Here is a 10,606-nt window from a genome sequence, read left to right on the forward strand (position 1 = left end):
TAGCGGTGGGCTAAACTGATCTAGCCTGCAACATCGGCTGGTTTGACCATTTTTTAAGCCAAACAATGTGGCGTCACGCACAGTGATCGCGGCAGTGTCGACGCAGCTACTCGAGGGGTGACGACATCCGCCGAAACAAGAAACATGCTTCGCTTCATGCGAAATAAATTTGAGTGCAGCGGCACGGATGATCGGCACATGCGTCGTGTTAAGCAACTCGAGAAAGCTTTGCTAGGTACAAGTGTTACTGAGAGGCAGACCAGCCTTAGTCGGTCTCTCTGCACTAAATAAAAAGGCAGTGCCGAAAAACACGGCTGGTTGATAGCGATGGTATGTCATTATTTTTCTTCAAAACCTTTACAAAGAGGCAGTTAGGCGCTCCTGTTAAGAAACTGGTCAGTAGGAATAATGTTTCTAGCTAGAACTGAACTTCTCAATGGAATTTGCCCAACTTTGCTTATTTCGAAAATCTGCTTATCTCGAAATTTTTTTCTGGTTTTTACTACTTCGAGTTAACGAGGTATTACTGTAGTGTTTTCCTATTTAAAACATAGATGGCAGCACGGTTTCCGTGATTGACGCTTTTGTTGAATGAGAGTATGCGTGCTAAACGGCGAAATGCGCGCCTTGCGTTTCCCATGTGTTATAAACGAACATGGTGCAGTGCCGTGCTTTTAACACACCCACAAGGATGGTAGCCTCATCTAGTTTGTATTGAGCTCTCGAGGAATAGTACATTTTGTCCACGGGATGTCAAATGGAACCCTTACTTCCTGGAGTTGCCGAAATTTCTTTCGTAATACACATCAAATGCCCCAGGTGTGGGGTATTACCAGGCCCGCAGGGGCCAGGGGGTGGGCTAGGGGCCCTGGCCTTTCCCCACTACACCACCTCCCTGAAATTCTGATGGTGGGGGTTGTTTTACCGAAAATAATGAAAATTGGTGTTTTTCAAGGCCTTCAGCAAGGGCGCCCCCCTCCCCTTGAAAACAATTCCTGGCTATGGGCCTGGGTATGACGTGACAGTGCGAAATGTGACAATTAAAGCATTTTTATCTGTCGTGAAATGTTTTCACAAGTATTTCTCTGTTTTGAACATGTTAGTGAAGCATTTCACGTCATACAAAAATTTGTTAATTTTCGAACAATTTTTCGTAATTTGATCGACACTTAAGAGGTTAACCTACTGAGGCGCGTAGAATGCCTAAGAACATAACCACTCTGCGGTTTTGTTCTTTTGTTCTTGCTATGGTGGCTGCATGTCTACAAGCGTTAAATGATAAATCACCCACTTAGATTTAGGTGGATGTTAAGGAGTTCCAGGTGGTCAAAATTAATTTTGAGTCCCCCTCCCTATGGCGTGCCTCATAATCGTAACAGTGGTTATAGTGCGTAAAACCTCGTAATGTAATTAGTGACTCGTACGTTACAAACATGAAAAAAATGCATAGCTATATATTTGAATTCAGAAAAGCACCTCCACGTATGTATGCAAGAAAAAGTACTAGTACCTATAGCACAATATTATTTGCAGTGTTTGGAAGTTTTCAACGTAACAATAAACAAAGATATTCCCAAATGTTACGTGCAAAAGATTTTATCTTAACGTTAGAACTGAACATGAGGTTAAATACAGTCTTCATGTTTTGACCAACAGTTACACCTCTCTGTGTAAGCTCGACTGCAACAGCAACCTCGGCAGGGTGCGAAACTCAACAGCCACCTGGGTCCGCCACAGCCAAGACACTGGCCACCACCGAGTCCACCGCATCCCTGGCTCAGCGACTCAAGGCAATGACCCCACGTTCACGGGAAGGGGCCCGGCTTATCCACTTTGTCCAGAGTCGCAAGGAACAGGCCCTTGCAGAGGAGCTGCAGATAGCACAGCGCAAGGCCTCCCTCTCCTTCAAGACCCAGCGACTGGCATCTGCACAAAGGAGACAACAGGCATGGGCTGAGCTAAGGTGGGTGCTTCAATCGCTTCTGAATAGGACTGCGTGTTTTTGGATAAATACGAAAAAATCCGATAAACACTCGCCGGTGAAATTTTTTACGATTCGAATATGTACTCCGACTTTAACGGCGAATATGATCCTGTTCTGTTCTTTCTGGAAAGGGCATGTTCTAAGCGGTCGTTAATACATCGGCCGGTTTGGCCAATATAAAGTTTACCTCACGTCAACAGTATATCGTAGACCACACCTATCGCACATTTAACAAAGGGCTTGTCACGCACGGAGCGAGAGACGTCAACATATTGTCACGTGGTCGCGACACTGACGAAGGAAGCAGGCGGCATGTCCAAAATGAAACTTTTTATTTGGCTGAACTTGTGGCCGTGAAACGGAAAGTCAACCTACAGCAATGCACGCTGTACACTGATAGCGGCGAACAGAGCGTCGGTCATCGATAATCTGACGAGCGGTGAAGCGCGTCGGCATTTATGCATGTGCCGTTGAATATTCCAGCGTTATCGCTGGTTGTTGCGAAAGCTCTAGAATAAGCTCGAGTGTTCGCATCTTGCGTGCAATCTTAACAAAACAACCTACAATAACCTCAAAGCTTCTCGAACAATGAAGCGCGGTTTGCGCTGAGCGTTGCTGACAGTCTTCGTGGGCGAAAACCGAATACAGCAAAAGTGATAATAAGAAACGCACATGGCTGTACAGTCGAACCCGTTTATAACGAACTCGAAAGTGTCGCGAAAAGTGGTTGTTATATCAGTAGTTCGTTGTATATGGACTCGCCCTTAAAAACATGCGCTTAGCGGCCAAGCAGTTTTTTTTTTTCTTTGTGCATTTTTATTAAAGTGCTAACAACCCCTTCGGTGACAAGCTAAGCCTTTTCGCGTCGTGAAGCGACGCCCACTGCGTGCTCACGAATGAATTAACCGCCTTTGCAATGAGCTGACACCGTTTCACCAAAGCGCGTTACAGCGACGTGGAGCCGATCATCCCTGGCTAGTTGCGTGCAACGTGTCGCCTACTCGGGTCACAGAGTCACTGCCGGGCCGCTTGCTGTATGCCGTATGCGCGCGTTTGTACGTTCTTCGTGCTTGCTTCACTCCGGACCGTGCACGGGTGCGGCGACTAGCCTCTTCGTTTAACGCAGCGAAAACAAGCATTTTCCAAGCAACGCGCACTCTACGTCTTCGCGATGCTCTCGCGGCCCTGCACGACGATGCGCGGCGCACTTCAGTTGTCACCTAGTCAAACACTCAGTATACGCTCGCTGTCAGTGCACCGACGTTTCTCAGTGCCCGCGCCGCTCAAGAACAGCGAGCTACTTTTGTTTCTACAAAGCGACGTGCACTTTAAAGCGGTCTTGCACGACGTGGCGGCGGCGAACTTGCAAACGGCAGCATGGCTAAGCATGGCACGCTCGTACCGCCGTCAATCCGCAGTGTACGGCGTACGCCACACGCGCAGCCGAGCAGATATCTACATATGACTGTGATAAGGTTGTCGGCTATAAGGCATAATGGCACGTTCATCGACGGCCGCCACCTCGCCTTCGCTCTTTTCTGATGCTTATCCGCGAGGGCATCGTCGCAATAGCGCGGAAGTCTTAATCACCGATCGACCGGTGTCTGCTGTTACCGAAAAGACGGATGACTTTTCGCTGCACATTGTGGCGTCGACGAGTTTAGAGACGCAGTCAACCTTTTTGCGATGGAAAGTTATCGCGATTATCACTTCTTGCATTTATGCCTTCTTGCGTTGCAAGGCATTGTTTGGTTCATCGCAGGCGGTCGTAGCTGCAGAGAACGGCGTCGGGAAAGGTTACTGTGCGAAAGCTGACTGCAAGGCTTCATGCTGCCTACTATTTTTTTTCCCTCACTGCCATTCTACCACTGGAAGAAACGCCTGGAAAGTGAGCGACGTCGCTCGCAGCGTCCGTAATCTGCGTGCGGTGCTCGCCGATCTGGGTATCTTAGTCGCGAGTAAACGGGAGTTGGGCATGCGCGAGCGCGCGCCCCCTGTCACGCTTTAGAAGGCATGTTTTAACTTTCTTTCGCTTCGTATATGCCATATTTTTACCGCGACCGTGTCTGAAGTGTTCGTTGTAAAAGTAGGAGGCTTTGAAAAATGTTCGCTATACGTATCTGGACACAGCTTCAATGGTTAGCATAGGAAAATCGTAAGTGCACTCAAATATGGTCGTTATAACCGATAGATCGTTATATGTTGGATCGTTATAAGTGGGTTCGACTGTATGTAGGGCTCCCGGGAGCGCGAGATGACATCTTGATATGTGGTCCCCTGGTGGCACTGGGGTGCACCGGACGACATCGAATATATGGACCTCGTAAAGTGTGCTTGCATCTATTACAACAAGCTTTGGGGTTGTACTACGCGCAAACGTAGGTGTTTCGCATTCGAGTATTTGTGCTTGTGTGTATAAATGCGTTTGTGCATTCAAACCTTCCAGACAGCTAAAATATGCTTCGTACGTTCTGATGTTTTCATGTTCAGGTATCATTTCATCTGAGACATTGCAGTATTGAGAATAATGCAAAATTAAACTCCAAATTTGGTGTAATTGAGGATTCATGAAAAATAAACTTCGATAAACGCCGAATTTCCACCGAAAAATAAACTCCGAAAAACACCCTCAGAGTTTCAAGAAAAATAAACTCTGAAAACACAGAACCCTACTTGTGAACACTGAATACATCATAGGCACAAAAAGAGCGGCACGCATTAAAGAGGAAAAAGGAGTAGCCGGCTAGTCTAGTCCAACCGTGTAAAGCATGGAATGTCTGACTATTTTTGATATTCAAGACAATTTCATTTCGTTTGTGCATGTTGCAAAAGATGTCACGTATATCGCACCTAGATGTTCGCACTGCAATTTTTTTTAATATGGTAGTGCATTTGCGGCATCTCACATTAGTATTGTCTGTGTCGTCGCACATGTTTGCTGATTTGTTAAAAGACTGGGCGTGCAAACACGGACGCAAGAGTGAAGTTGAGACACCAGAAACCCCGACTAGTAACTGTTTTTGGTGTCTTGACCTCTCTTTTGTGTCCGCGCTTGCACGCCCAGTCTTTTAACATGAATATGTACCAACTAGCTCAGCTCTGTTATTCTAATGTACGATGGACTTGTTTTGCCATGCCCCCCCCCCCCCCTTTTCTTGGTTTTGACAGCCAGGTTTTTATTTTTTCTCACGACAAAGCTGAATGGCCTTTAGATTCCCTCCGAAAGTTGCACAGGCAATGTAACGTGTTGGGCAGATAGGCGGTATCTGTTAGCTACGACATGGCGCCAAGGGAACAAGACCGAAGTCAAGAAACTCAAGGAACTAGGTTGCCTGATGAAATTGGGAAAACGTTAAGGCGTAAGAATGAGTTCAGTGATATGTGATGGGGTTAAGTGATTGCTTTTTGCATTCAATTGTTTTCCTTGGTCCAAATGAAATGCAGGAAATATGAGAACAGTTTCTTAGGAAAGCTCACTTTTTCAAAAACTGTGTGCAACAGTTCCCGTAATTTTTATGTCGCAGCACTTGTATATATTGCGCTTGCACCAGGTCGTTAACTACTTGATTTAATGTATGTCAAAGTGAGTGGAAGTGGCTTAAGAATGCTTTGTTTTAATTATTAACCGGGCTTCATGGCAAGCTAATGCAGAAAAATTCATTCTTATATCATTTCTTGAGTTATCAAGCCTCCTGTCGCTGTGAACAATTTCGTTTTTCTTACTAGAAATAGAAATCTACTAATACAACCTAAATTGCTTGCTCAGATGTATAATTAGTTATCAGGTGCACTCTTTGGTATCCCTTTAATGATTCCCTTCCTAGGCATTCAATGTTAATAAAAGAAAGGTTAAAAGAGATCCCCACATAGACAGACAACACAAGCACTGCACAAGCGCTTGTGTTGTTTCTCTTGGTAGCCACTTTGTGTGTTTCATGCTATTTTTACCATTTCATTACTACTGTGTGACAACTAGTCCACACTTATTCATTAATGGAATGTTGCTTCCTTACAGTCCACATTTTTTAAGGCTGCTAGGTCCATTTCCATCGTTTACGTAAAGTCTGATGGCAAAAGTACAGTGGTATGAGACACTCCGTGCACTTTTTTTAGCTCGCACTCTGCAGGTGCTGAACCGCGAAGTCCGTTAAAGGAAGCAAACCAGGAGATTCCACAGGCAAGTCCCCCAAAGACTCCCATAGACGGTACGTATAATTTGGCTTGTGTGGCAGTTAGCAGGCTGCTTCAAATGGCCCCTGATTGCATTATCTTCAGTTATGACATTTAGTATAGAATTCAATGACCATCCAAGATTGTCTAATTGGCATGTTACATGCATTGCAGTTGAATCTTGCTGCAGCAAAATTTCCTCCATAATGAAAAACTTTTGGTTCTCCGTCCACTGTCTGTAGGAAATGGCATGAAAACTGTTTTAGACATTGTGGTCCCCTTGTAGTGTCCCTATAGACTAGCGGTCTTAAACTCACCTCAGCTAGGCACTCCCTCCGGCTCCCTCGCTCGCTCACTTCTTATGTTGCTGCTTGTAAAGACCAATGCATGCGCGCAGCAGATGTCTGAGCGCAAACATCTCATTATGTTGCTCCCATGTGGCTACCTTCTGGGTTACCGTGTCACAACACAGACTTATCTCCGGAAATGAAACATAAGCTGGCCATCGAAAAGCTGTTATATTGAGTTAGGTACTTAGCGTGCTCCAAGGCTGGGGATATCCTTTCAGTTGTTTTGAGCTACCGGACCTACAGTTAATGCTGAAAATTAGTATTTCAGAAAACGTTCGGGTATCCTTTCTGAGGCGTTGTGGATCGAACATTCTCGTGTTTACTGCGGTAGATTAGGCTTGTGCCATTTGCAACCCCTATATATTCTGGTTCCTACAAGATGCCGCTTCTTTTTGCCCATACTTGCAGAAGCACGGGACGACACGGAGTTTTGGCCACCCATGAAGTTTATTCTGGATGACTTGGAGAACTTAAACTCACCATTGTGAGCGTAGTTGTCCTTTACAAAGGGTGTAGTGATACTCGCCCTGCTTTAGCATGCATCATTTTAATCAGTTTTAGCATTTTAACTCTGACAACCCCAATTAAATTCAATGTTTTATCAAAAGTTTCAGACCACTGCACATGCCCATAACTGCCACCGGGCCATGTGCCGTGTTAACACTCCGCATGATTGGCGACAAAGCTTTTGGAAGCATGAAAGGTGCAATCTATGTCGAACGTGATGAAGTCTTAGACAAAGTGTTTACTGAAGACTTATGAGAAGCTTTCATATTTTTATTTTTTTCGTTTCCATAGTGCTCTAGTGTGGGAGAACGGTCACACTTCCCAATCTTTATGGTTCAAGGCATGCTGCAGCAGAAAGCCCATTGCGAGTTCTCTTCACTCACTGGAGTAGCCTCGCAACATAAGCTATACACATGCTCATGACAACCCAAGTGGGCGCATGCCATAGTCTGTAACTTGATCAGACTAAATGTGGTTGTGGTACCTAGTGATAAATGTTGTAAGATGGCAAGATGAATTCCAAGTCGGCTTGCGCAGGTGCTAGTTGCTTTGTGCATTTGTAAATAAATACGAGTGGATTTTATAAAGTCTTTTAATGCTTGTCTTGCTGTAGCTCGGTTACTATCGAATAAACCATGCCATCACTTCTTGCACAAAGGAGACAGAATTCAGCCACTTTGTTGGAACTTTTTCAATGTCTTAATAAACTTGTTTGAAAACAAAGCATTTGAAGTCCTTATTTTTCTCATAACCAGAGGATGACCTTTAATGTGGCAGCATTTTGATCATTCGTTGTGTACTGCGTATGTATCGTAAAATCCCAAAGAGCCCCAACTTACGGTGAAGGATAATCTAACAAGATTTGGAGGGCTTTATTGAATACACGTGTTCACTGTTTTTATTCGCCCTTGTCGGGCGAATAAAAACAGTGAATGAAACAGTGAAAATGGCGGGAGGAGAGAAGGCGGCACATACTTCAAATGTCCCAAGAAAGGGACAGGGGGAGCTTGCTCGGGATTTTACAATAGTAAATTTTTGCACTAACAGGCTCCTACCAGTTCTCACAATGACCCTTTCGTACTTACATTCAGATAGTCTCATGTAAATCTTCAAGATGGTTCTCAAGAGATAAATTCTGTGCTGTTAGTAGACAATAAGAAATTAACATACATTTTTTACTGCGTGACCTGGATGGCAACCACCTGGAAAGCATTTGACTCTTATGGAGCTGTTTCATTTCAAATTGGCTGCCTTATGGCAGAAAGATTTCTAGAGCTTTTAGCTTGCTACCTGGCTTCTACTTTCTAGTTTTGACAACTTCCATACATAAGTATACTTATCTTGTGTTGTGTGTGGTACCCCTTCTAGCAAATACGTCTGACTGCTTGCTTCTGCAAGAACAGAGTCAGGACTGTTACAAGTGGACAGATTTGTGGATTATTTACCATATCTGTCAACTAATGCAAATAGTACCACAGCAGCTGATAATGCTCTCTCCATTTTTCATTATACAACTTCCCGTCAGTGCTCTTGGTTTTTATATTGGGCCCTGTATCACAACTGCGATCCAAGAAACCTACTGCACCTATTTGATTCCTCTCTTGCCTTAGTAGTGAAACAGGGCATTGTTTCTTCGTGCCTCATGTCGTCTCGGACCAAGTCTCGTGTACACGTAGAGTCGGTCACAGCTTCAGCGTTGGGATTCCTCAGTTTCCTAGTTATTGTGGTATCGATGCTTATTGAGGAGCCCTAGGCTATGCACAATGACACCATGACAAGAAGTACATTGAGGCACTATTCAATTGCACAAGTTCGCACAGCATCAACAAAGTGAATATAATGCCTTGCAGATGTGTAGCAAGTACCTTGTTCTTCTGCAGAATGAAAAATGACATAGTGCATACTTCTCTAGTTCGCAAAATTGCGATTTATGGCGTAGTGGGTACCTTGTAACTGTACTTGTAGCAGTCGCCACAGGGGAGATTGCAACAGGCTCGAGAAAGGCTGCTCCTCCAGCTTTAGCGGTGACTGTGCTGCGTGTTCCACACAGGCCTGCAGTTTTTTTGGCTTGTCCACAATCGGACATTACATGGGCCAACGAGGCAGTGATGGCAGACATGACGCCTGGAGTGTGAGCGTAACTGTCATCGCAATGATAACAGCGATTGTAGGCATTTGCTTTTGTACTGATGGACTTTAGATTTGAGCGGTTCCTAGGCTTTGCTAGTAATTCATTTATATTAATTTTATATGTCGGCTCACCATATTGGCTTTAATTAATATTACACATTTACGTTTAATGCGACTTTACAACATTGTAAATTGTAATCCTTTGTCGACGAATAGCATTGACTTGCCACATATGCTCAAAAAAAGAAAAAAAAGACAGACCACATCATCTTTCTCCATTACAGTGCAGACCACTTATAACGTAACCGCATATAGTGCAGGACCGGTTATAATGCGGTCTTTTTCGACTCCCGTTCACCCTCCCATAGAACCGCATGTATACGCATACCGCTTATTGTGCCGTCCCCCAAGATGAAATACCGTTTATAATGCGGTTGCGGGAAAATATTTCTGACAAACGCGGTAGCGAGTGCGGTTCTCAAAGGAGGTACGCCGCTGGGGAGGCAGCGACGAGGTCGTTATGAAGGGCGAGGGCACGCACAGTGAACGAACGAGGGGCGGAGGGAGGAAAACGACTGCGGCAGCGCTGTGCGGGCTCGCCGAGTGGGGAAGGATGGTGGTTGCCTAGACGACGGAGTAGCCTTTGCACCGGCGGCGGCAAGGCGGCAAGGCTCCGCGGCCGCTTGCCGGCAGCGCGTTACGCGTGGAACGTACGATCGCGTCCTCATCAAGTGCGCTTTAAAGTAAGTTTCCTGTCGGGAAAAGCGTCGTCGTTATCACACTTGCTACAGATATCGCGTTTGCGACCTCGTCCGCAAATTGAAAAGTTTTGCGGCTTCATCACGCGAGCTTTCGCCTTTTCTGCCAGTGCGCGGACTTAAACGAGCTTGGCGGGCTTTTGTCGCCGTCGATCTCCCGGCCGCGAACACAAACTTCGTATCACGCGCGCTGTTCTTAAGTTAGTGCTTGAGTGCGATCTTTTCGACGTCCGATCTTCATGTTGTCTTGGACAAACTTCCCACGACAACATGCTGAACGGCACGCTAGGCCTAATCAGCGTTGGTTGCTTTTCGGTAGCGGTCGCGGGCGATAAAAGTTGCGGTTTGGTGCGGAATCAACGAAACTTTTTGCGATGGCTGCACTTGAAGGGAAGAGAATCATATAGTTAATGAAAACGAGGGCATGGTTGGCACATGCAACTCTCGAATTGTGGTTCCGGATTCGATTGCAATGTCTTGGACATCGCGTGCGCGCCCGTGAAATCGAACGATCGGTACCGCTCAGCACGTGAAATTTCGGTCGCGATTCGACATGGTTTCTGTGTAATGCGCATACCTCGAGGTGGCCTGAAACGTAGTCGGCGAATTTCCGCGATGGCACTTTGTTTTGTTTGCTTTTTTCCCCCGTGTTCATTTCGTTGGCAATGCAGGTCTTTGGCGGTTAATTTTTGAACATTCGGACATTT

This window comes from Rhipicephalus sanguineus, chromosome 3 (genome assembly GCF_013339695.2).
Source record: "Rhipicephalus sanguineus isolate Rsan-2018 chromosome 3, BIME_Rsan_1.4, whole genome shotgun sequence".
NCBI lineage: Eukaryota > Metazoa > Arthropoda > Arachnida > Ixodida > Ixodidae > Rhipicephalus > Rhipicephalus sanguineus.